General features: G+C 41.0%; 2 long non-coding RNA genes across 2 annotated transcripts in view; both read left to right on the top strand.

Moving 5' to 3' along the window:
- The first annotated feature begins 408 nt into the window (after window positions 1-408).
- LOC125934861 (uncharacterized) lies at window positions 409-1,887 on the top strand. The gene is made up of 2 exons (XR_007461551.1): window positions 409-991; window positions 1,059-1,887. It is a non-coding gene; the product is annotated as an uncharacterized LOC125934861 (long non-coding RNA).
- Window positions 1,888-1,935: 48 nt separating this feature from the next.
- The window catches only part of LOC125934858 (uncharacterized), a 69,911-nt gene continuing 43,930 nt past the window's right edge, over window positions 1,936-27,916 (top strand). Inside the window, exons 1-3 of the long non-coding RNA XR_007461548.1 lie at window positions 1,936-6,267; window positions 6,864-6,970; window positions 10,281-10,411. This is a non-coding gene — a long non-coding RNA (uncharacterized LOC125934858). The remainder of the gene's footprint in view (window positions 6,268-6,863; window positions 6,971-10,280; window positions 10,412-27,916) is intronic.

A 27,916-nucleotide genomic window follows, 5' to 3' on the forward strand; every position in this document is an offset into this window, starting at 1 on the left:
AATTTCACCTACGGATTTCAGGGGAGCATGGCCTTGCTGTCACCTTGATTTCAGAGTCGTGACCTCCAGATCTATGAGACAATACATTTCTCTTGTTTCTTTTTTTTTTTTTTAATTAATTTATTTATTTTTGAGACAGAGAGAGACAGAGCATGAACAGGGGAGGGTCAGAGAGAGAGAGGAAGACACAGAATCTGAAACAGGCTCCAGGCTCCGAGCTGTCAGCACAGAGCCCGACGCGGGGCTTGAACTCACAAACCGCGAGATCATGACCCGAGCCGAAGTCGGACGCCTAGCCGACTGAGCCACCCAGGCGCCCCTACATTTCTTTTGTTTCTAAGTCATCTGCTTTTTGGAACATTGCTATGGCAGTGACAAGAAACTGACAAATATTTATATTTGTATATAACAATAATTTTTTGAAATGATAAAAAAAGGACACCATAAATAAGACCCCTACCCATATGAATAACAAGAGCCCTTGAGGTCTTTGCCACATCTACTCTGAGAATGAAGACCATCCTAAGCAACCAGACTTTTAATATGCCAGAAAATGGGAACCTCGATCTGAAGGGGGACGCATAGTTATTTTAAGGATCCCAGAGACTTTAATCACATCCATATAAAACTCAGTTTCCTTGGGAAGAAAAAGAAGAGGCTGCAGGTTGACAAACGGTGTCACTCAGTGCAGGCTGCTATAATAGAATTCCACAGACTAGGTGGTTTATAAACAATTGAAATGTATTTCTCACAGTTCTAGAGGCTGGAAGTCTAAGATCAAGACTCTAACAGATTGAGCGTCCAGTGAAGACCCACTTTCTGGTTCACAGATGGCAGTCTTCTCGCTGTCCTCTAACAGCAGAGGGGAAAAGGGAGCTCTCTCGAGGGTCTGTTATGTAAGGTTGCTAATCCCATTCATGAGGGCTCTGCCATCATGACCTAATCACCCCCCAAAGCCTCCTTCTCCAAATACCGGGACATTGGGGATTAGGTTTCAACAGATGAATTTGGGAGGACCCAAAGCCTCCTTCTCCAAATACCAGGACATTGGGGATTAGGTTTCAACAGATGAATTTGGGAGGAATACAAACATTCAGCCTAGAGTAGTGGGGACAGTGAAAGGAACTGGATACAGTTCAGATTATCAGCGGTCACGTATAGCACGTGATGAAGGGTGAGATACTGGGCTTCCATGGCAAGGTGAGGTCTATGTATTCTCACTTCTCCATCCTCATTAGTATTCAGTAGAATGGGTCTCTTGTTGAAATCTGTAATTTTGGGGGTGAAAAATACATTTGTACGGTTTGGGTGGGGCCAGCCATTGCTTGTACAGTATTTCAAGCCCAGAAAGATGAGTTAAGTCTTGAAGGAAATGCCATTGAATTTGTATCATGTTTAGCTGCTTTGACTCAGACACAACAGTTAAAAGCAAGAATATCAGAAAAATTTGGGATGGTATATGTCTCTGAAAAGAAAACAACAACAACTAACAGTTCAGCAGTCTGATGAATAAAATCTAAGAGTTGGAAACAAGATGGCATATGATTCCTAAGACCTACTTGTGATACTTAAAAGATGCAGTGAACATGTTCTATTGATTTCAGACTTCTTTTTTATTTTTTTTAATGTTTATTTATTTTTGAGACAGAGAGAGCATGAGCAGAGGAGGGTAGAGAGAGAGAGGGAGACACAGAATCCGAAGCAGGCTCCAGGCTCTGAGCTGTCAGCACAGAGCCCGATGTGGGGCTCGAACTCGCGAGCTGTGAGATCAGGACCTGAGCTGAAGTTGTACACCCAACCGACTGAGCCACCCAGGTGCCCCCAGACTTCTTATTAAAAGGGAGACCGTGAGAGAGACCCTGATAGGTCACTTAGCAATGTTCTGATCCACTATCCTTAAAAAAAAATCTGGCAATTTTGTGTTATAAGGTAGAAGACTATAATAATGACACAGCTCAAAATACCCCGAGGGCATAAGGGAAGCAGGTGGTGTCCTGAACAACTGCTGTCTGCTTGCACTTCACCCAACTTCTTGTTAAACCCAGAGGTTCTCAGACTCTTACGGGAGAAGGCTCTTGGTAGGACCTCTGCATTTCCTCCCTCCCTTCTCTTCCTCCCCCCCCCTTCCCCTTGCTCTATTTAAAACAATTCTATAAAACTATCAAACAGGATTTGTGAAAACACGGGTGCCCTTTAGATGGAATGCTAATGATAGAGCTGATTTATTTTTAATGTGATAGGTCTATTATTTTTGCCAAACCATGGAAGAATCCAAACACGCACGAATCCAGACCGGCCGCCACTTAGAAGGCATTGCCAACTTCTCGCCATCCCTGGGCGGCACCTTGAGAATTGCTGTGATAATTACCTAGTGCAGTGCTTCTTAACCCTGGTTGCATATTAAAATCACCTGGGAAGATTTTAAAGCCTTCTCACTCCAGACCAATTAAATCAGAAGCTCTAGGGACAGGACGTAGGCATCTGCAATTTGTCAGAGATCCTCAGGTAATTCTAACCTGCAGCCAGGGCTGAGAACCAGTGGCTTAATGTCATGTTGCGTTACTGTTGGAGTCGGGACACTGTGGTAACAAGAGGCAGAAGTGAGCGCCCATCTCTGCCCCTCATAGCCCTCTGCTTTTTGTCTGATTGGAGTTATATAAAGCCTAAGTGGAACTAAGATTAAGCCTGGTAATTGTCATGGCAATGCCCTAGATTTTTCTATCAAATCCAATCTTATTTGTGATGGGAGACGCAGAAGTGACTCTAGTGATGTTAAAATATTTCTGCTGCTATTTAGAATATTCAGCATTAAACTCGATAGAGTTTTTCCATAAAATTTCAAACATGAAAACTTTTAGAAACAGCAGATCTCACCTGAATAAAAAAAAAAATTATCATTAATTGTAAAGTGTGCTTGATCACAGAGAATTATCTAGGCAATCAGCGTCATGTATAGCCTTTAATGCCTCCTGTCTGCTGAATGTGAGTTCTGCATGTTGAGCACAAATTTGCAAATTTCTCTAGCTTATGCCTCATCACTCCCTTCTTTGATTAAATATAAAGTAAGTGGGATTTGAAAATCGTAAAGCTGGGAGGGACCTGTGGAAACCATTTTGTCCAACCCCGTTGCTTTGCAAGTGTATGCCAAACCCAGGAAGAGAGTCAGGCTACTACTTTGGTCTTCTGTTAAATTCATGAATGCTCTGGTATGGATGACTGAGGCCTCTTTCTAACTGGCTCTCCCTTTCCTGCCCTCCTTTTTCTCCACATTGCTGTCAGAGTGGTGGTTCTAAACACAAATCCAATCAAGTCACTCCTTTTCTTGCTTAACCTTCTTGAATGACTTTGCATTTGCCTCAGGTCCAAATTCAAACTCCTTAGACTCCCATACATTCCCTTGTGAATTGATCTGACACCATCTCCCCTCTGAAGAGTCATCTCTGGGAGCCTCTGTTTCTCACTCCAAACTGCAGTCACACCAGAGTTCTAAATGTCTGAATGCAGTCTCCGAATGTGTCCTATAGGCCACTGTGGGTTGGCACGTGCTGTCCTTTCTCCCTGCAGTGCTCTCTCTACCCCTCTGTAAGGAGACCCTTCCTCTGTTCTTCCATTTGTGTAGTTCATATCAGCTTTGTAAGGAGCAGGGAGCAGAGAAACCAGAAATTGCAGCACAAGGTGTGGAAAGTGGGAGAGGACTTACTGAAATGACAGAAGTTTGGATGGATGGAATTTACTTCCTGAAATAGAAGGCCTTCTTAACTGTTTTTATATAAAGAGCTTCAAAGTTCCATAGGAGACCAAGGTCAAGTGGATTGAGAATGGAACTCTCTGAGGTGGTGGTGGTCGTGGTGGTATTTCAGTAGCCCTAAGTAGACAGAGAATGGTTTCTTTTCTTTCTTTCTTCCTATCTATCAATTGTCTTCATCTGGTTTTAGTTGGATTTCAGGTGCAGGCATTTAAATTAACCATACCCTTCAGTTTATGGCATATTATTAGCATTGGTCTACACAAAGATACTATTTAATTTAGTTTTTCTTTTTTCTTTTTTTATTAACATTAAAAAAATTAAGTTATTTTATTTTTTTAAAAAAATTTTAAATGTTTTTATTTATTTTTGAGACAGAGAGAGACAGAGCATGAGCAGGGGAGGGGCAGAGAGAGAGGGAGACACAGAATCCGAAGCAGGCTCCAGACTCCGAGCTGTCAGCACGGAGCCCGACGTGGGGCTCGAACTCATGGACCGTGAGATTATGACCTGAGCTGCAGCTGGATGCTTAACCAACTGAGCCACCCAGGTGTCCCAAAATTTAAGTTTTTAAAAATTTTTACTTAAAGACAGAGATAGCAAGTGGGGTAGGGGCAGAGAGAGAGAGAGAGAGAGAGAGAATCCCAAGCAGGCTTCACTCTGTCAGTGTGGAGCCTGTCTTGGGGGCTTAATCCCATGAACTGTGAGACAATAACCCGAGTCAAAATCAAGAGCTGGACACTTAACCAACTGAGCCACCCAGACGTGTGCCTTACTAACATTTTAAAATACACGTTCCTTCCTCCTATTCCCCTCCTACCACATAGGAAACTGTTCCAATGTATTTTTTTAATGTGCATCTTTTAGTTTGTATGTGTTCTTTGATGGTCCATATAAAAATGTAGTTTTAATGGTACTGTGTTCTATACTTCATTCTATATCCTTTTTTCACTATATTTTTAATATTATACATGTTTCCATGTGTATTTCAAGTGTGTAGGCTTCTAAGTGCTTCCTCAGTCACAGGTAATGAGCACCTAGCTAGTCTCCAATGTTCTGTCCCTATGAACAACTTCGAATTGTATAACTTCTTGTATGTCCCGTTATAGATGTATGTGAGACTGTCTTTGTGATAGGTCCTCAGGAAGGGGTTCTAGTTATGTTCACACTTAATCTGACCAAATGGTGCTTTCAATTTGCCGGGTTGCACCAGTCTACATGCCCACCAGCAGAGCATGATATTGTCATCTCTCCACCAACACCTGGCATGACCCAGCTTTCCAATATCTGCCCATAAAATAGAAGGAAGAGAATGTCTCGTTTTGGTTTTGTTATTTTAAAGAGACTTTATTTTTTATTTATTGTATTTAAAAAATAGTTAATGTTAATCTTTGAGGCAGAGAGAGACCGAGTATGAGCAGGGGAGGGGCAGGGAGCAAGGGAGACACAGAATCTGAAGCAGGTTCCAGGCTCGGAGCCGTCAGCACAGAGCCCGACTTGGGGCTCGAACCCACGAGCTATGAACAGAAGTCAGACGCTCAAGTGACTGAGCCACCCAGGCACCCCTAGACTTTATTTTTTAGAGACATTTTAGGTTCATAGTAAAATTGAGGGAAAAGTAAAAAGAATTCCCATATATAACCCTGTCCCCCATGAGCCTTCTCCACTATCAACATCCTGCACAAGAGTGGTTGGTACATTTGTTACAATTAATGAAGCTACAGTGACACATAATAGCCACTCAAAGTTCAAGTGTACATTAGGGTTCACTGTTGGTGTTGTAGATTCTGTGGATTTTGACAAACATATAACGACATATATCCACCATTATAGCATCATACAGAATACTTTTACTGCCCTAAGAATCTTCTTGCTCTCTGATTCATCCTTCCTCCCTCCCTAACCTCTGGCAACCACTGATTTCTTTTTATTTTTTAATTTTTTTCCTGTCTCTTGCTTTGCCCAGAATGTCATATACTTAGAGTCATACAGTAAGTACCCTTTTCAGATTGACCTTTTCCGTTTTGTAATATGTGTTTAAGATACCTCTGTCATCTCGTGGCTTAACGGCTGACTTCTTTTTAGCAATGAGTAATATTCCATTGTCTTGAGGTACCACAGTTTATCCGTTTGCCTACTGAAGGGCATCTTGGTTGTGGCCGTTGAAAATAAAGCTACTATAAATATCTGGGTGCAGGTTTTTCGTACATTTTCAACTCATTTGAATAAATACCAAGAAGGGCCATTGTTGGATTACATGGTAAGAGCATGTTTAGTTTTGTAAGAAACCGCTGAACTGTCTTCCCCAGAAGTTCTTCCAGTTTGCATTCCAGCAGTATTGAATGAGAGTTCCCATTGTTCCACATCCTCATGAGAGTGTTTGGGATTTCAGCGTTGAGGATTTTGGCTATTCCAATAAGTGTTCGTGGTATCTGATTGTTGTTTCAGTTTGCATTTCTCTAATGACACATGATGTGGAGCCTCCTTTCGAATGCTCATCTGCTGACCGTGTATCATCTTAGGTGAGGTGTCTATTTAGTCTTTTGTCCTTTTATAAATCAGATTTTTAAAATTTTCTTACTGTTGAGTTTTAAGAGTTCTTTGTGTAGCTTGGATCACAGTTCATTGTTAGATGTGTCTTTTGCAAATAATTTTTCCCAGTCTGTGACTTGTCTTCTCATTCTCTTGACAATGTCTTTTGCAAAGCAGAAGTTTTTAATTTCTTTAAGAATTTTTTTTAATGTTTATTCTTTATTTTTGAAAGAGAGAGACAGAGTGCGAGCAGGGGAGGGGCAAAGAGAGAGGGAGACACAGAATCCAAAGCAGGCTCCAGGCTCCTAGCTGTCAGCACAGAGCCTTACGCAGGGCTCGAACTCACGAACTGCGAGTTCATGACCTGAGCTGAGGTCGGAAGCTTAACTGGCTGAGCCACCCAGACGCCCCATGAAGTTTTTAATTTCAATGAAGTCCAGCTTTGCAATTATTTCTTGCATGGATCACGCCTTTGGTGTTATATCTAAAAAGTCATCAGCATACTCAAAGCCATTTAGATTTTCTTTCTAGATTAGATTTAATCGATTTTCTCTATTTTGTAATAATGGCTATGTTTAACCATCAGCTCACAAAATTCCTGAAGATTTAACAGTCAGCTCTTACGAGCTGCCATGAGCCAGCTGCAGCACACCAGCCTTGTGGGAATAGAGAAAATTGGACCTATTATTTACAGTACGTACCAGAATAAATTCCAAATGGATCAGAGACATAAATGTAAAAATAGAATGAAACCTTACAAGGAAAGACCAGGAAAGATGTGGATAAATTCCTCTATAACCTGGGAGTGGGGAACGTCTTCTGAATTATGGCTTAAAATCCATAAGCCTTAAGGGAAATGGGATTATATTAGTTTCATAAAATGAACTGAGAATTATCATTTCTTTTTGCATTTTTTGAACAACTTCTCTAACATGGGAATTGTGTTTGTAAAAGTTTAACAGAGTCCATTTTAAAAGCATCCAGGTCTAGAGATCTTTGGGGTGGAGTTTTAACTACCAATTAAATTTCTTTAATCCTTGTGAATCTATTTTAAATTACGTTTTTCTTCTTGTGCCAGTTTGGCATTTGGTGTAGTTTCAAGAAATTTATGCCTTTTATCTATCTTTGCTTTCAAAATCTCTAATTATTTCCTCATCTTCATTATTTGATCAGGTTTTACTTAGTTGTTTTTTTTTAACCTCTTTTCTTCTATCAGTCATATCAGAGGTTTATCTTGGTAATCTTTTCAAAAACAGAACTTTTATTCTTATTAAAATTTCCTCCATGTAAGAAAATTATTATTTTGTTTCTCATTATATCCTTATATTCTTTTTTCTTCCTTGTTTTGATGTTCTTTTTGATCACTTCTTGAGTTGGATGCTGAGTATATTTCTTTTCAACTTTTATTGTTTCCTGATAAACATATTTACATGTGTAAATGCTCTTCTAAATATTTGTTTAGTTATATCCCATACATTTTGTGTTTTTCATGCTCATTTAATTCTAGATATTTCTTCATTTTGATTATAATTTCATTTTTAACCTATGAGTTATTTAGTAATGTGGCTTTTTTAATTTTGTAATTTTTTTGATGTTTATTTATTTTTGAGAGAGAGAGAGAGAGAGAGAGAGAGAGAGAGAGAGAGAATGAGCGGGGGAGGGGCAGAGAAAGAGGGAGATAGAATCCGAAGCAGGCTCCAGGCTTGAGCTGCCTGCACAGAGCCTGATGCAGGGCTCAAACCCACAAACCATGAGATCATGACCTGAGCTGAGGTTGGACCCTTAACCCACTGTGCCACCCAGGCGCCCCATTAATGTGGTATTTTTAAAGTATGGAACCTTTAAAGAAATTCTGTTATTTATTTCTAAAGTTATTTCATTATGTTTGGAAGATGTAATGTATAAGACATTGCTCCTGGTGAGTTTATTGAGACTTCATGTAGGCCTGATACATTCATATTACTTTGTGGGTGTTTCTAAAAATGTATATTTGCAATTTGTTGCATGAACTATTATGACATATATATATATATATGAAGATATTTATTATACACAGCATACCATTAGAACATACCTATCAAAGATGTGAACAGTATAATTAATAGTATAAGCCTACCAATTATACCGTTTAGATAAAAATCTGCTTAATTTTTGTTTACTTAATACATTTCTGATAAGTGGGTATTAAAAATTACAACTATTTTTATGTTACTCTCTGAATGCTGTCAGTTACTGTAACCTATTATTAGGTTCATATATGTTTGTGATGGTTATATCTTCTTGCTTTATTGTTTTGTTTACCTTAAAATTTTTTTTTTAATCTTCATTTATTTTTGAGAGAGAGAGAGACAGTGTGTGAGTGGGAGAGGGACAGAGAGAGGGAGACACAGAATCCGAAGCAGGCTTCAGGCTCTGAGCTGTCAGCACAGAGCCAGATGCGGAGCCAAACTCACATGACCTGAGCCGAAGTCGGATGCTTAACCGCCTGAGCCACCCAGGCGCCCCTGTTTTGTTTACCTTTTACATCAACTTCATTTTTTGTCAGCTACTATCATTGCTGGTTTTTTTGGTGCGTCTTTTGGTTTTATGAATATTTCTCATAGACAACATATTTTTGGATTTTATTTTTATATCTTAATACTATTAGAGAATACTTGTTTTTAATTTGTGAGTTAACTCCATTTACATTTATTGTAATTGCTGTTGTATTAGAAATTACTTCTCCTACCATATCTCATATTTTATTGCATTTTCTTTTTGTTTTCTCCTGGCTCAAAAAATTATTTTATTTTTGTTCAAGTGTGGCTGCCTTTAAGACCCTTATTCATGTTTACTTATTAATTTCTTGAACTTATCACTATCTGTATATTTCTTCTAACTAAACAAATAATTTAGTGGTTTTTTTGTGTATATATATATATGTGTGTGTGTATATATATATATATAATTATTGTACACACACACACACACACACACACACACACACATGTCCTAATGGTTCTGCTTCTCTAATTGGACTCTATTATACCCAAATACAGAAAGAGGGGACAGGTTAAAATAAGATAAGGAAAACTCCAAACCTAGAAACATCAAAATAAAACTTAAGAACCTCAAAGACGAGGAAAGAATTTTATAAATTTCTAGAGAAAATAAAGAGATCATCAATGAGAACAAGAATTAGGTTAGACAGTGGGCACAAGATGACAAATGGGAAAATACTTTTTAAATATTAAAGAAAAATAAATTTTAACCTAGAGTTTTGTATTTATCTTTCAAATTGTCTTTCCAATGTAATGGCTTAAATAAATAAATATATATATATATATATATATATATATATATACACACACACACACACACATATATATATATACACACACACACACACACATATATAAATATATGAAAAAAACAAATAAATATATGTATATTGTTAAAATAGAAATATCATATATTTATATTATATTATAATTTATAATATATTAGTTATAATTATATTTATAATATAATATATTATATTGTTAAAATTTAAATATATTTTTATATATACATATATTTATTTATTTCAGATAAGACTGAGAATGACATTATACTGAAAACATGTATTGGAAGCAGTACTCAATATTCAAGAAATATGGTAAAGGTGACAAAGTCCCTGTTCAGGACCAGAGTGAGAAAAGGAACAAATTTACAAATATATCCAAAAACACCTAGAACTAAAATTTGAGATAATATAATATGAATATATACTCCCCTTTGAGTATATATTATTGCAGGGATTTGACCTTATGAAATGTGAACACTGGTTAAAGAGTCTTTATAAGGCTATGGTGTTTACATCGAGTGTTGGAGTCAGGAGGTTTGGAATGAAAGATGGAAGTAAAGAGGGGGTGATCAAGACAAGCCGGAACCCATAAACACAAGCTGGAGCCTGTGAGGACAGACCAAAACTCCTTTTAGTTCCTGTGGCCTCTAATCTTGATTTTTTACGTGTTTCCTACAGAAACTAGAGCCTTATATCATGATTAGCAAACACCCCTGGTCTGGGGATCAGTGAATCTTCGTGGGGATCTGCAGAAGGTGCAGCTGTTGGAAACTCCCCGGCTGCTTCACAGTCGTGAGGTGAGCTAGCAGGTGAGCGACAGTGCCCTGCAAACCTTTCACAGGGATCTTGCTTATGGCCCATCTAAATGGAAATGCACAGGAAATGGGGTGTGGGGAAACCAGAGTCAGCCTGGTCAAGCGGCCACAAAGCCAGCGCTCATACGTGTTAGTACTCTTGCTCCTACCCTCCACGTCTTCGAGCTCTCTTCTGTATTTCCTCTCTTTACCCTTTACTGCTGACCCTTGGAGAGTTTGTCCATCTGAGCTTTCAACTCACTGATTTATTCATCACCTTTATCCATCTTGCTTTATATCTTAACTAGTGTTTTAGTTACTTCAGCGGTTACTTATTTCATACCTTATATTCAGTCTGGTACCCTTTAAAAAAATGTTTGTTTGTTTGTTTATTTATTTAGAGGCAGAGAATCCCAAGCAGGCTTTGCACTGTTAGTGCAGAGCCCGATGTAGGGCTCGATCTCATGATCCATGAAATCATGACCTGAGCCCAAATCAAGAATCTGACGCTTATTCAACTGAGCCACCCAGGAGCTTCTCAATTTGGTCCTTTTTAAATGTTTTCTTATTCTTACGTCATGTTGCTAACATCAGCGTTAACGTTTTAATTTTTTTTTAATTTTTTAATGTTTATTTAATTTTGAGACAGAGAGAGCGAGACAGAGCATGAGTGGGGAAGTAGCAGACAGAGAGAGGGAGACACAGAATCCAAAGCAGGCTCCAGGCTCTGAGCTGTCAGCACAGAGCCCCATGTGGGCTCAAATTCACGAACTGCGAGATCATGACCTGAGCCAAAGCCTGCCGCTTAACTGACTGAGCCACCCAGGCTCCCCACATCAGCCTAACTTCTTAATGTATTTGTTGTCATTAATTTCTCATTCCATCTCTTGGTATAATTCTGATCCATGTGGTCTATACTGTCGAATTTGCCTATCTTTCTAACATAGTAGCTGTAATCCTTACTTGGATTTCTGGGTTTTTTTTTTCTTTCTGTTTTTTTGTCTTTTTTGGCCCCAAGTTCTCTTGCTCCCTTTGACTACCAGTTAGTACACATGGTTATGGATTGGGACATGGCTCCAGCGCAGACTCTAATTGATGTACCTATAAGTGAATTAAAGCCAGGGAAGAGAGTCCTGGGGCCACAGAACTGTTGGTGATCATTCCCATTTGCCCACCATCCAGAAATAACTTCTCTAGTGTGTATTTCCTATTTAAGGGAAATGGGAAACAGGCTCTAGACTCTAAAAACATTACAGTCTCTGTTGATTTGCTCTCCTTGCCCTGGGGGTTCAGAGTGGGAGGGATCCAGTGGTGAATACCCAAGGGTAGCTGGTCAGTGCACATTCCCTCTTTTCATCCCTCCTCACTTCCGTGGGGCTTTTGCTCTGCCCTTGTGGTACCCTGCTGACCCCTGCAGTCTCAGCTGTTGCTGCCAGTTTCTGTGGTGATTAACAAACTGACTGTCCACCTTGGGGAGAAGCAAAAGAAAGTTGTCCTCCTCTGGCTGCCCTCCCCAGGCTGAAGCCATTCTCCCCACCAACCCCCTGCCATGTCCCTGCCAACCCCGCCCCCCCCCCCCGCCCCCATCCGTTTCCTGAGTCTGCAGACTTCCCAGAGACTTTTTATAGTGCTTTATTTTATTTTATTCTTTGTTGTTAGTTCCTCAAATTCGAGTTTCCCCTCTGGCTTTTGTAGTTTCTTTAGGGTTGATTTTCAGGAAGGAGCCAGTGGCTAATGTAGTTTGTCATCTTGACAGGAGTAGAGAATGGTTTATAGAATGAGCAGGTGTAGCAACAGAAAGGGGAGAGAATCTGAGACAGCAGTTGCAGGAATCTTAAGAGAGGAAGGCTACAAATGAACCTCAAGAGGTGTTTTTTCTGCATTTAATTTAAAATTATTAATTAATATGTATGAGCATGTATGTATAAGTATGTATATGGACATATGTATGTATGTATATGACTTTAAAAGTGAAATAATGCTATCAGGCTTATCACTGAAAAACAGCAATCTCTGGGGCACCTGGGTAGCTCAGTGGATTAAGTGTCTGACTCCTGATTTTGACTCAGGTCATGATCTCACAGTTCATGAGTTTGAGCCCTGCCTGGGGCTCTGCACTGACAGTGAGGACCCTGCTTGGGATTCTCTTTCCCTCTCTCCCACGTAAGCTTTCTTTCTCTCTCAAAGTAAATGAATAAACTTAAAAAAAAATAGCAATCTTCACCCTTTCCTACCCCAATATTGTGCCCCATGGCAACAATTTTCAACTTAAAAAAAAAACAACCTTTCTTAAAAAATAATTAAAAAATTTTTAAAAACCTTCTTGAAGTGTTTATTTCCACATTAAAAAAAAATTTTTTTTAATGTTTATTTGTTTTTGAGAGAGACAGAGACAGAATGCGAGTGGGTTAGGGGCAGAGAGAGAGGGAGACAGACAGAATCCCAAGCAGGCTCCAGGCTCTGAGCGGTCAGCACAGAGCCCGATGTGGGGCTCGAACTCATAAACCGTGAGATCATGACCTGAGCCGAAGTCGGACGCTCAACCGACTGAGCCACCCAGGTGCCCCTTATTTTCATATTCTAAGTAACATGCTTTTATTAGTATTTCTTGGTTTTTAAAAGTTACATAGTATGCTTGGCTTCCTAAATTAGAAGATGAAGAGCTCACACCTGTACACCACTGTATTCTCCCTTCCAGTGCATCCTTTTTCCCTTCTTACCCTAGCCTTCTGATGTACATACACCATCCCTTCCGTCATCAATATGGTGTGTCCACAGTATCATGTGTGTGCAAACCCTGTTCATGCCTGAGACATATAGTATGCTAAGATCATACTTCCTTTTTTAAAAAAAATTTGATGTTTATTCATTTTTGATTGAGAGAGAGAGACAGAGTGAGGGTGGGGTGAGGGGCAGAGAGAGAGGGAGACACAGAATGTGAAGCGGGCTCTAGGCTCTGAGCCCTCAGCACAGAGCCTGCCTTGGGGCTCAATCCCAGGAACTGTGAGATCATGACCTGAGCCGAAGTCAGACGTTCAACCGACTGAGCCACCCAGGCGCCCCTCATATTTCCTTTCTTAGATCTCTTTTTATTTTCTTAGCGTTAATACTTGCCTTCCCCACCCCCAAGTGTTCAGTGCTCTCTGTGCCTCCCACAATTCTCTGAATACTTTGATAAGAGTTGAAAACATCAGGTAATCTAGCGGATTCTTTCCCTTCCCCATACCCATCCCTCTGTGCAGACTTCATTTTCCTGCTTATCATCTTGGCAACTTCTTTTGCCTGCCTCCCGTGTTAGGCCTCCCATTTCCTAATTTTGTATCTCTCTCTTTCTTGAAACTTTCCCTTGTTTGGTGCTGAAACACCAGCAGTCTCTTTTGGCTGCTTCCCAAGAAAGAGTCCATAGGAGGTTAAGTTTAAGTGTGTGTGTGGTGATCATTTGCCATTTAGGCAGCCCCAAACATTCGAATACCCCTTCCCATTTTGTTAACAGTTTCCCACGTTATAAATTCTATATTCTTTTTTTTAATATTTGTATATTTATTTTGAGGTGGGGAGGGGCAGAGGGACAGAGAGAGTGAGTCCCAAACAGGCTCCGTGCTATCAGCACAGAGCCCGACATGGGGCTTGATCCCACAAACCGTGAGATCATGACCTGAGCCGAAATCAAGAATTGGACACTTAACTGGTTGAACCACCCAGACGCCTCTAGAGCTTTTACTATTATGACTCTGTGAACAACTTGTCTCTCTGTTTTGTTTTTTTTTTTTTATGTTTATTTATTTATTTTGAGGGAGAGAGTGCAAGTGGGGGAAGGGCAGAGAGAGAAGAAGAGAAAGAATCCCAAGCAGGCTCAGTGCTGTCAGTGTAGAGCCCGATGCGGGACTCGATCCCACGAACCTGAGATCATGACTTGAGCCGAAATCAAGAGTCAGATGCTTAAGCAACTGAGCCACCCAGGTGCCCCTATAAATTCTATATTCTTTATTTTTTTTATTTTTATTTTTATTTTTTTTTTAAATTTTTTTTTTCAACGTTTTTTATTTATTTTTGGGACAGAGAGAGACAGAGCATGAACGGGGGAGGGGCAGAGAGAGAGAGGGAGACACAGAATCGGAAACAGGCTCCAGGCTCCGAGCCATCAGCCCAGAGCCTGACGTGGGGCTCAAACTCACGGACCACGAGATCGTGACCTGGCTGAAGTCGGACGCTTAACCGACTGCGCCACCCAGGCGCCCCTATAAATTCTATATTCTTAACAAAGAACCCTGTTCAGGTCGTTCTCCAGTTGTTGGATTGCAGACCTGTGATTTTGATCCTACCACTCAGCTGCATCCGTGCCAGAGTGAGAATCTGGATCCCCAGCTGTATTACTTGGGAAAGAGGCAGGGCCGAGGCTTCCACTTGGCCAGGGAATCTCTGGGTGAGGCAGCCCAGCAGGGTTCTGGAATCCAGCATGTGACTGAAGCATCTGATTTTGCAGCCTCCTGATGATGGCAGAAGCAGAGCCTGGATCTGGCGCCTGTGGTGATGGCAGCATCCTGATGCGGTGGCTTCTGTCCGAGGCACTGACTCCCTCAGTGGGCAGGCCTGTGCTGGGGGCTCAGTCCTGGAAGTACAGTCCATTTTCTCCCAATCTGTGCACTCTCTGTATCTTGTAACTTGTCCCTTTGGCTTAAATTGGTGTGTTAGAGTCTGTTATAGTCTGCTATAACAGAATACCACAAACTTAAGGCCAACAGAAATGTATTTCTCACAGTTCGGGAGGCTGGACGTCCAAAGTCAGGTTTTGACGAGAATCCCCTTCCAGCTTGCTGACTGCTGACTGCTGAGTGTGCCCTCACATGGTGGTAGGGACAAGGGAGCCCTTTTCGAAGGGCATCAGTCTCATTCTTGAGGGTTCCACCTTGTGTCCTCATCGCTTCCCAAAGGCACCCCCACCTTCTGATACCATCACATTGGGGGTTAGAAAATTCTAAAATTCTAAAAATTCAACACATGAGTTTGGGCGGTGAGGGGGAGACACAAACATTTAAACCGTAGCAAGTATCTAGAGTAACTTCTGCTGTATTAGTCTAACCTGGCCAATGTGCCTTGTATGCCTATAGGTATCGTGATTCTACTGCAAGACATGTGAGTTTGAAAGGGAACAGATTTCTTTTTTTTTTTTTTTTAATTTTTTAACGTTTATTTATTTTTGAGACAGAGAGAGACAGAGCATGAACGGGGGAGAGGCAGAGAGAGAGGGAGACACAGAATCGGAAGCAGGCTCCAGGCTCTGAGCCATCAGCGCAGAGCCCCACGCGGGGCTTGAACCCACAGACCATGAGATCGTGACCTGAGCCGAAGTCGGATGCTTAACCGACTGAGCCACCCAGGCGCCCCTGAAAGGGAACAGATTTCTAATTTGGAAACTCGTTTTCCTCAAAAACTAGAAAGCTTTTCTCCATTGCCTCTGGCTTTTAGTGTGGTTGCTGAGAATTCTGAAGCAACCATTCTTTTTCCTGAGTCTGTATGTGATTTACTTCTCTGCAAATCTTTTTTTGTTTTGTTTTGTATCAAAGTAGTATTTACTCTTAGTTTTTTGTTTGTTATGCTGTCAAGTCTATAAATGGTCATATTTTAAAGATTCAGAAAGTTCTGTGTGTTGTCTTACGAAAAAACAACTGTTTTCTGACTTTGTCCCCCCACCCCCATCCCATTTCCTTACTGTTAGAAGCAACCACTTTCCCTGCTAGTTTATGTGAATAGATAATTAAATGCATTTTTAGCACACATGAAGGGGATCCCGGGAAGTCTTTCAAAATTCTCACATTTGGCTTTATACATCAAAGTAGATAACTTCCTTGTACCTAAACAGACTTTTGGGGTGTAGGCGTTAGAGACCCTGTGATAGCAGTTGGTGAGTTTTTCTTCCCCTTTCACTTATTTGGTGGTAGGATCTGAACCTAGGCTGAGATCTGAAAATGGAAGGAGGCTCTTCTTCCAGGGGATGACAAGTAAGAGATCTGGTGAATTGGGGTCCCTAAAGTTCCTGGCACCAGCACCTGGGATACGACTCCTGACATGGGGAAAAGGCTGGGGAGTGAAATCTAGAGAGCTGGAGTAGGAAGCCGCAGAAAAGTGGTATATGGAGCTTCTGAACTGAGCTGAGCCCTAAGAGATTGGAATCTGCCCCCCATGGAACCTATAAAGACCACTGTACCCCGGGCAGGGGAGTGTACAGGCGGAGGCTAGCCTCAGGCGATCACTTTGGACCCTACTTAAGCACCAGGCGAAACAGCAGCATCAGACAGAGGAAGCCAGTCTAGACTGTCTGGGCCTCAGCTACAACTTTGTATACCTTCGGTGTGCTTACTTGTTCCATGACAACCAGCTGCAGAAACTCTTACCAAGTTCTTTGGCTTCAGGGGAGTACATTTGGTTTCTGGAGCAGCAAAGCAGTGAGATAAGAACAACCAGGATTCCTTCCTGAGACTCATTAGAATCCTGGAATTTCTACATGGATGGAGGGGACAAGGGATTCCAAGAGATAAACTGATTTCCTGCTAAAATGGTTATTGAGCGTGGCATCAGGGACCCCCGGGACAAGGCTGGCTGCTGTTCAGGAGTCTATGAAGGGTGCCTGGGGGGGCCCAGTTGGAGGAACCTGTGGCTCTTAATCTCAGGGTCGTGAGTTTGAGCCCCACGTGCGATGTAGAGATTACTTAAATAAACAAAACTGAAAAAAGGAACAATCTGAAATAAGACATATTGGTTACACATATTATGATTTACTTACCCTGTCTCTCAACTTCTCTGGACACTAGCAACTTTGGCTAGCTGTTGTTATGGACAGAATGTTTGTGTCCTTCCCCACTCCACCCCAAATTTCTATGTTGAAATCTGGACCCTCCCCCCACTGTCTCCCACCCCCACCCCATGTGATGGTATTAGGAGGCAGGGCCTCTGGGAGGTGATTAGGTCACAAAATTGGAACTTTTGACATTAATGAATGCGATTAGTTTCTTTATGAAAGAGACCTCAGACAACTCTTGCCCCTTGTGCCATGTGAGGACACAGTGAAAAGATGATCATGTTTGAATCAGGAAGCAGGATCTAACCAGACACCAAGTCTGTGGGCATCTTGATCTTGGACTTCTCAGCCTCCGGAACTATGAGAAATAAATGATGTTTAAGCCATTCAGTCTACAGTATTTTTACGACAGCAGCCTGAATGGACTAAGATACCTGTGCTTTCTTCCTTCCTACCTTCCTCCCTCCCTCCTTCCTCCCTTCTTTCCTTCCTGTCTCCTTTCTTTCTTTCTATCTTTCTTTCTTCTTTCCTCTTTATTTTTCTTTCTTTTTTCTTTCTCTTTATTTTTCCTTCCTTCCCTTCTCTTTCTTTCCCTTTCTTTTTTCTTTCTTTCTTTTTCCTTGCTTCCTTTCTCTTTCTTTCCCTTTCTTTTTTCTTTCTTTTTCTATCTTTATTTCTTTTCCCTTTCTTTCTTCCATCTTTCTTCTTTCTTTCTTTTTCCTTCCTTCCTTCCTTCCTTCCTTCCTTCCTTTCTTTTTCTCTCTTTTTCTTTCTTATTTTCTTTCTTTCTTTCTTTCTTTCTTTCTTTCTTTCTTTCTAAGCATGTCATGACAAAAGGTTGGGGAGAGGAAGGAGCCAAAAGTGGAAGGGATTGGAGCTGACATAATTTTATTTGTCCAAAGTCCACCCCGACTTGCCCCCGTTAAACCAGAGTAGTTTCTACTGCTCACAAGGATAGATTTGAATCCAATTTGTATATTCTGTGGTTTGAAAAGCCATTTCAAAACATTAACTTGTTTTTTGGAATACATTGGATTTTTTAAATCAAAGGGAAGAAAAGCATAGCAGCTTAAAGCTGAGCATAAGGAGCTCTGGCCTTTAGTTTCCCTAAGCAATAACTGAAAACAAGAAAACTCAAAACCAAAACCATAAAACAAAAACCCCAAATAAAAGAAACACGTGGTGCATCTGTAAATTCATACACCAGGATGAATAACACAGTTTCAACAGACAATGATAAGCCTGATAGGACTTGCAGGGCAGTATTGGCTGCAGAAGCTTTTCTGGAAATGAAAAGAGGCAAATAGCCCAAACCAGGCCCCACATCTGTGTCTCTCACTAAATGGCCTGTCTGTTCCATCACAGCCGTTTTCAAGGTCCTGGAAATCAGTTCCCTAGCTTAATCCAAGGTGAATTGGACCCAGGGAATCTTTTGGTCACACTCAATTCTCCCGTAGCCATGTTTGCACAGACATTGTGTCAGCTGCCCTGATTCCTTGGGTGATGTGGGGGTGTAGCTACGACCGTGACTAATGATAGACACGCTTGTCCTTTGTAGGTAGGGAGAAAGGGCACTAAAGAACAGTTCCATGTGTTAAATGGAAGGTGTAGGTTGGAAATGAACAAACGGATTCCAATAAGATAAGGCAGATTATTTAAGTTTGATAGCAAGTGGTTATAACTTGAAGAAATTCGAATATGAGAGGTTCTAGTCAAGCATTTTTCACTGGAAAAAGCAAATCTCTAAAGTAAGCAAAACTAATCAGAATGTATCAACTCAAGAGAGAACAAGATATGGCACTTGGAAAGGAAAGGTAATAACGGCAATAATAATGTTCAGGCTCTGTTATTTTTTGAGGTTGGTTCAATAAAATGTAATGTAACATTAACAATTTCTTGGGAAAAAAAACCAATCAACTGCTCTTCTCTTTTTATCTATGGCTCTATCTTCCACATGAATTATTCACTGCTCTGGTTAGTCCCTTGATGCATCCCTGAAGACTTCTGGGATGTGAAGTTAATGATGAAAGTAAAATTTGTAGTATTTCATTTAAGGACAAATGTTAATTAAAGCTTTATTTATAAATGCTCATCTGTTTGTTTTGGACCCAAATGCCTCTTCATTTCTGCTATTGATTTCACTTCATTCAAATCTAGGATTCTTCATGGGTATGTTGTAGTCTGAATGTTATTCCATCCTTTTCACTTCAAAATACCTTATTCACAAAAAACAGTGATTCCTTTCACATTGCTTGCTAAAGCCGTTATCCTTTCCCAGCCTCTGAGGGATGGCTATGTAATGTGTTACACTGAGAGCAAAATAAAGCTTGAGGCATTGTTTTCTAGGTGTTTCTGTTTACTAAGGCTGCACAGCAGAATCCTAACATAATGTTCAGCTTGGGTTTATTTTTCCAGGTATCTTGTATGATATTTTTGAGAGTCTTTTTTAACCAAGGGCTTTATAAAGATAATAAAATAAGTTTTTGAGAATAATTGAAACTAAATCCTGAAATTAAAACTAATTATCGAGTTTAGCATCAATACAGACAACAAACTACCAGCTGTCATCAAGTGGAATTTCAGCTAATTTTCTCCCTCTCCTACACGTGTGGCTCAGGGGATATTTTCTGTTAGTATATCTGTTCTCCTGGGTTCCTCTTTCCCTCGACAACAGTCCATATTCTTCAGTGTCCCAGGCTGTTTGTTATGGGATGGGCTCATATTGCTGTTCTCAGACTGTTCTGTATGTATGTCATGGCTACTGTTTGCTTCAAGTCTAGGCCTTACCAGTTGTTTCTGTAGATCTGATTGAGTGTGGAATACTCTAGAAAATACCCATGTCCTCCTCTACCTGTGTGCCTGGGAGCAACTATGGGTTAGTGCCCATCCCTCCATTCTCTGCTTCTCATCTGAGCACTGTGCCACATCCACCTTCTCTCTTCCAGCTGTGGTATGGCCCTCCCACTGTTCTGTTGGGTGATGTGGAGGGTTCTGTTCACTTTCTTTTGGCTGAAAGAGTTTTCTCCCTCATGGAGGTAAGGTGAAATAGATTCCTCCATTAAGTGGTACCAAGATGTTTTCTACTCAGTGCCATTAAACAACCCCTAAGTAACAGTGATTCAGGAGATGTAGGATTCCCATCTACAACTCATCCAAGGAAACCACTTAGACACAAAGATATGTGTTGCGGGAGTTAGAATTGCTTGTACCTCCATAACCAACCAAATGAAGTTCCTTTACTTGGAAACTGGGTCTCTTCTTCACATACTTTGCCAAAATACATAGTCTGGCCAAAGGGCGGAGGAGTCTTGATAATTTGTTCATCTTTTAAACCTTGCTAGTAAGATGAATCAGTGCCAATCAGACGGACATCAACTAGTCTAATCAGATGGACCAAACAGGTCAATTTTCAGAACCTATTTTCGTATCTAAACTGAGTCACTGCAGACCAATACAGAACTCATCCTTTTCCAAAAAACTACTATCTCTGTTAACCCTTCTACAGTTTGACATCATTAGGAAGGCACAAAGCACTTAAAGAGATGAATAAATTGTTACATCCACAACGGCTAACATAGTATTTATGTCACATTACTAAGTGCCTTTTCTTTTTAATTAGTTTCATATTCCTAGGCTTTCCTTTTGTTTCTGCAATTCTTAGGACAACTGAAGCAGAATCCAATATAAAATCTCTCTCCCTCCCCTTTCTCTTTCTCTCCCTCTCTCTCTTCCTTCCTTTCCTCCTATTCCTTCCAATTACTTTGGAAAGAAGTTTGGCTTACTACATACTGGACATAGAATTGGTAGCTTGTTAACTCATACATTTTTTAATCCTGTCTGTATCAGATTAATCTCTAACAGCTTGGGGAAAAAAAGAAGCTTGGGTCCCACTTCTAAACTACTGAAGCAATCTGTAGGCATGAGATTTAAGAAGTCTGTGTTTTTAAAAATCTCTACTCTTAAAAATATTCTAATGTGCAGCCAGAGTTGAGAACCCACAGCCTGAGTATTGCCTGCTGTAGCCATGATTTGTCAAAGGCTGCATCTGATCACACTGATTGTGTTGGAGTTAGTCTCATTTCGTTTAACTCTCTCCTTGATGACCTGGCTACAGGGACAGTAGTGGCAAGGATAAGAGTGTGAATAGTCACATTAGACTGCCAAGTTCAAATTCTGACTTTACTCCTGTCAGTTTATTGAGCAAGTTATGTGATCTCTCCATGCTTCAGTTTATTCATCTGTAAAGTAGGCATTAAAAACAATCCTATCTGAGAGCATTGCTGGATGATTAAATAAGATGAAACACATAAAGCACTGAGAACAGCACCTGCTACCTAGTAAATGCTGGCCAAATCCTAGCCATTGCCATTCTGTGATCATGATGCAACAATCATAGAGGTCTCCTAGGTTTGGAAGGGCTTTGAAAGATGATCTGGACTTCAAGCAGTGGGATATTAGTATGATCCCATTTTACAGATTAGAAAGCTCAGGTTCTTAAGTGCTGTGACTGCCCAAGATGATTTAAGATGAAAATAACAATGATTATAATAACAAAAATAATAACAAGTAATATCTGTTGCGTGGTTACTACATGGCAAACCCTGCAGGAAGTGTTTGAGGTAACATATCATTAACCCAGTGCTTTTCAACCTTTAACGTGCCCACAGAATCACCTGGTGGTCTTGTGAAAATGTAGATCCTGACTCCATCAGACTGGCATGGCGCTTGATAGTCTACATTTTGAACAAAACCCTGGGTGATGGCGGTACTCTGCTGGTCCAGGACTCGCACTTTGAGTAACATGGGTTTAACCTGAGCAACAGCCCTATGAGACGGCTGCTGTTTTTTGTCCCTATTTTGCATATAATAACTAAGGTTGTGAGGGTAAATATCTTTCTCAAGGTCACAGAACTTGTAGTGGTAGTACTGGGGCTTGGACCGATGGTCTCATTCCAGAGCCCGCCTTCTTAGCAACCACAGTCGACTTCATTCATGCATATGCGACAGTGGTATCTATGCCTATTTGGCTTCTCTTACTAAGGACCAGAAGGTAGAACAAATGGCATATATTCCCCAAAGTTTTCAAGTCATGTTCCTACTTAAAGCAAAGATACCTAGGGAATGTTCCATATGGTTTTAATTGTACATCATAGCCCTGGCACTTTCGGCCAGAATGACCCATCCACGCCTGTGGCTTCTCTTGCCCATAAAAAAAAGTCTTAAATTTCAGCTGGTGTCAAGCCTAATGCTCAGGTCACTCCAGAGCGATAACACTGGCTCCCACCCTTTTTAACCCGGACCTTCATTTGGCTTGAACTTATTTCGCCAAGTTTTGGATCCTTGGCTCTTGCTTACTTTTTTTGTCTTAGCAGCAGACCCAGAGATACATCTCTCAGACTCCTTTTGAAGAAAGAATGTGTTGCACAGCATCAAGGGCTGGGCTTAGCTGACTCCCGCTGTTCACCCCTTCAGTCTGCTTCAGCTTTGGGGCTCAGGCCAAACTCTCAGGCCCCCAGGCCTGGCCACTTCCACCAGTGCTGATCCCTCTAAGTCCACTCTTTGCTCAGTGCCCCTCACTGGGCTGGTAGAGACCTTGTCAGCTTGGCATCATGTCACAGGTGTGACAGCTTCCCATAAGCAATCCTACTCTCTCCTTTTGTTTACACAAGTGTTACTGACCAGTACTGTAAAGATTTTGTCTCCTAGACATCTTGGAGCCTCTCCCCAGAGTTCCCAACCAACAGCTCCCACTGCTCAAGGGAGACCTCCCTCTCAACCTAATCCAAGTTCCTGACCCTCAACTGGTGCCTGGCCAAGCCTAGTCTGGTACTCAGTGGACATTCACCACGAGACAGGTGCTTAGTTATACACAGTCACTCAATAAACAAGTGCATGTTGAGTGACCATTGTGTACTTCTATCTTTATAGGCATAATCACCTCTTCTCAATGTCTGCGATAAAGAAGAACTGTGGCAGATTTATATACCGTGCCTCTATGTAGCCTTTGGTTCCTGTGGTGAATTGTTTGCTGGAGTTTTAACTTCAGCAATAACATACTGTATTTGAGGATCGTTGGCAGCTGCCTACATAATTACAGTGTTGTAACATAGTGAAGAAAAACAAATGTCACCAAAATAAGATAAGAAGTGACTAGCTATGTCTCCGGTGAAAAAATACACATGAGTCAGCAACAATGAACTAGAGTTCACAAAGTCAATCACATGCTGGATATAGAAAAATAAATAGAGTAAGACTCTGATGGTTGGGTTTTGGTTGTTTCTTTTCGTTTGTTTGCTTGTTTATTTTCTAGTTTATTAATACTACACAGAGTCCTGGGTCTTGATTACAATTTCAAATAGGGAGACAGGCAGTTATAAACATGATTTAATTTAATGGGCTCTCAGAAAGCTCCCCATTTTTAAATATCCCTATGTGGAGGGCTTTGGAGTTTTGAAGGAGGGCAAGAGGGGAAGGGACTGGTCGTTATTAAATGCGGGACATTTCCTAGAATTACAGGCCTATGTCATTGCTTTTTAGATGTGTGTCTAGACATGTGTCAGTGATGATAACAAAGTCTGGCCATGCGAGGGATGGATGAGATCTTTCAGTCTCTGGAGAGGGAGCACCAACTGAGAGATGGGGACGATGTCAGAGAAGAAGGAAACGGAAGAGAAATTCAACTTCGATTAGAGTGGACTGGGTACCAAAAAAGAGTCTGGGGAGAGACTAGAAGTAATTCATAAGGTGGAGGGCTGGGCAATAATATCTGTGGGATGGGCAGAAAGATTTGAAAAGTGCATTGTTAGGTCAAAGAAAGGAAGTGAGCTCTCAAAGAAACCATGGTGCAAAGCTCACCAGAAAGTGGACTTCACTTGATGCAGAAAGGGTAACAAGATTAGATCTAAAGTAGAATTTCTTGTCAACAAAGACAGACATCATAAATTAATAAGGGAGGTTGTGAGATTCATATTCATTGAGGATAGCTCCAGTATGCCCCTGTTTGAAGTTGAGAAAACAGGAAGCAACCAGTTTTAAAGCCCTTTTAGCCTCACAATTCTCTGATTTATGGGGGAAATTAACATCTTTACTCTTTCTATATCATCTACAGTCTGGTGCATGCAGTCAAGGTCTGAACGTGTAGTTTTCCGAATAACTAGCCTAGAAAGCTGCCAGAGCGCACACACAGTGAGGTGACTCTGTCACCCATGGAGCAGCTAAAATGACATCAATAAATCATAAAATATGCCCAAGAGGGCATTATAAATCATTTAGAGTTGTTATTAATATTTTAGACATGTTCATTTTTAGCAGTGTGTCAAATTTTAGTGTTTGCATTCCATTTTAATTCAGCACTTGATAATTGAAATATGAGACTGTTAAAAATGATTTTAGGTTTTTTTCCCTAATCATTTAAGGATTAAATAGAGTAAGGGAACTGATCGTTGGTAGCTTCATTCTCTCTGCGATTCCTGCCTGACACTTCGGGCACTGATTCTCTTGGAGTGTGGTAGGGTGATAGCCATTGGGTCTTCCGCCATAAGGTCATAGAATGGTGATAGCCATTGGTCTTCTGCCATAAGGTCATAGAATGGTGATAGCCATTGGTCTTCTGCTATAAGGTCATAGAATGGTGATAGCCATTGGTCTTCTGCCATAAGGTCATAGAATGGTGATAGCCATTGGTCTTCCACCATAGAATGGTCAGATGCCCTTCCTGGTAGATAATTCCGCTTCTGGGCTGTGGAGCTTTCACTGCTCAGGAAATGTAGCAGTGTGGTAGCTGGTAAGATGACCAATTCATACCTGGTTATCCAGGACTTCACTAGTTTTAGCACTAAAAGTCTTGAGTTCCAGGAAATACATCAGTCCAGGTCAAACTGGGATGGTTTGTTATCCAGGCTTGTCTTGGAATCCAAAAGAATATTCTTTGGCAGTACTGGCGCCAGGAAAAATGGTAGATTCCAGCATATTTATCTTTACTGCCTCCTTACATTCTTTCTGTGACCTGCGGTCCACTCCGTTCTTGATTTCTTTAGAGGCTTTATACCTTGTCAGAGCATGCTGACCAGACTGTCCCCCTGGGGGTATCTCCTCTTCAATTAATTATTAAAAGCATATCAAGTTATTGAGAATCTATTTTGTGCCCTGGAGTGTGCTAAGTATTTTATGTTAAAATATCACAAGTCTTAGGATATCATTATCACAAACATTAGCCTTACATATCAAGAAAGGTCTATGGTCAACTAAAGGTGCCTTCCCCTCTTCAAACATCATGCTTTAAAAAATAAATACTGATTTTCTTAATACTTACTGCTTATATAGGACACTTAGGTTCAGAAGATTAAGAAATTAGGCAAAGAACTGAGCACCGGTCATTGGAACCTGTCTGTATTCTAACCTATGGGTTTTTCCTGATCAGAATTCGATCCCCTTATGAACTTGCCCATTAATGCGTGTGGCTTCAGTGAGTGGATCTCAGCTAATAGCTGCTAATAAATTTGTGATAACTCATACTTCATGAATTGTGACTTACCAGCCACCTCCTTCTAGAATACTCATTTTCTTTTAAGAACTAACAGGCAGTTCAGGTAGCGGCCTTCAGGGGACCAGTGGTGTTTCAGAACGGGGCTGTGTGGACCAAGTGGCCCCACTTTTCTGAGAGTTGGTGAAGAGTAGAGACTGTATCTGCTGGAACTCTTGATTGTGAGTGACACAAACCCGACTCCAGCAGGATGAGGGAGAGGGTGAGTGGGGTCACTGGACTGCATAACTGAAAGGTCTAACGGTATCTCTGGCTTCAGGTGTGGACGATTCAGGTACTAAACAGCTTCATCAGGACATTGTGCCTCTCGATGTCTCAGCTCTGCTTCCCTCTGGGTTGGCCCCATTACAGGCAACTTTTCTCATCACATTGATGGCCGGGAGCTTTCATCTTACATCTCCTCGGTTTACCAATATCTCGGAATTTAATCCAGCAGACCGATCTAAGTCACGTGACCATTCCGGACCTATCACCGGGGCCAGGAGTGGGGGGGAACACACTGTTTGCCTAAGCCCAGGTCACATGTCCCCACTTGGATTTGGGGAGGGGAGAAAGTCTCATCTGAATCACATGCAAGGAGGAAAGGCGTGCCCTATCCAAGGGAAACTGAGGTATGTTACCAGAAGAAGTGGGAGGAAGAATTCTGAGCACGGAGCAGCTAGAGATGGCCCCTTGAAGTTGCTACTTAAATTGAGTTGGTTTGAAGATGAAGTGAGAAAATATTTAAAAAGCATTTTATAAACTAAAAACTACTGTGCAGTTAAAAAAAAATACTTCCCTTTTAATTATAGATGCACTTGGAGTGTAGAAATGAAAGGCTTTAAAAGCCTGCACTTTGATTTGATTAGATCAGTCTGTATAAACCAATGCAATTAAACCAGCGTGCCTCACCGGGGCAGTACAGCTGCGGCAGAGTCTTTGTTTTCTGTTGCCCTCGTGGAGGAGAGGATCCCGGGAAGGGGAGGGGAGGGGAGGCGAGGGGGGTCGCGAGAGGGAAGAGAGGCTGTGTAGCCTTGCGTATCGAGAAAGATCCGGGGTCGACTCAGTATGCTCTCCCCTCATCAGACACCACACGTTAATTTAAAAAGTAAATATTGATCATCTTCATACAAGTGAAGTTTCTGCGCAACTGACCGTAGGTGTAATGCGGTAAGTTTATCACGTAAGCGTCAACTTTAAACTAGTATTGAATCTATTTTTTCCCTTTCGCTTCTGGGAGAGAACTTTGGTTTTTCCCTCCATTTTTATGCTGCTCAAAACCCAGCACAGCCACTCCCATGACTCAGGAAGTTTTTGCTTAGATGTCAAAACCTAGGAAGGCAGTTTTTCTCCAATTTTATTGGCAGTTCCTTCATGGAACTCCTCAGGAAGAAAGCAAGGTGTGCCCGCGCATACCCGGAGCATTCCCAGGGCGTTTTCTGCTCACACTACCTGCCCTGAATTCATCTGGCTTCTAGGAAAAAAAAAAAAAAAAAATTCCCTCAGGCCACATGCTGCAGCTATCAGGAGAGAAAGGATCTGTACAATCCTTCTCCCTCTCAAATCCCATTTATTCATTCTCCTTCACATTAAATGCTCATCTCCACTGAGAGTGTGCTTTAATTAAACCTAGAAACACTTAGAAATGGGAAACCTTGATTCCCAAAAAGACACATACAGAAAAGTGCACGGATATGTACATATAATTATACCTTTCATGGACATTTTATCATAAAAATATGTTCATAAAAATTTTTTTATAAAAAGAATCGGGAAGAAGATTTACAAATCTCCCACATTCCACCACTTAGGTATCAGCACTATGACCAATGTGAAGCTTCTTCCAGTTTTTTCAGGGAGGAAAGAGGTCTGGCATTTGCATATTTTCTCATCTGTAAAAGTGAGATCGTGTTAAAGCACATTTATAATCAGCTTCCTTTCACATAACAGTATCTGATTAATATTCTTTTCTACAGCAGTTTGTTTCTTAAAGGAATGATGTCTTATTTTTTTCGTACTTAAACATCCACTTTAAAGTATCTTGAGCAGAGCGGCAATTGCTAAATACAAATGTATAGATAATACAAATGTCTCTTTGCCTTCGTGTATGGCTGCCCCTGCCAAGAGAGATGTTTATATTTTAATATTGCTCTTTTGTAGACAATGCTTTAGTGCAAGCAAATGAATCTAACAATTGGTCCCA

This window comes from Panthera uncia (genome assembly GCF_023721935.1).
Source record: "Panthera uncia isolate 11264 chromosome A1 unlocalized genomic scaffold, Puncia_PCG_1.0 HiC_scaffold_17, whole genome shotgun sequence".
Lineage (NCBI taxonomy): Eukaryota > Metazoa > Chordata > Mammalia > Carnivora > Felidae > Panthera > Panthera uncia.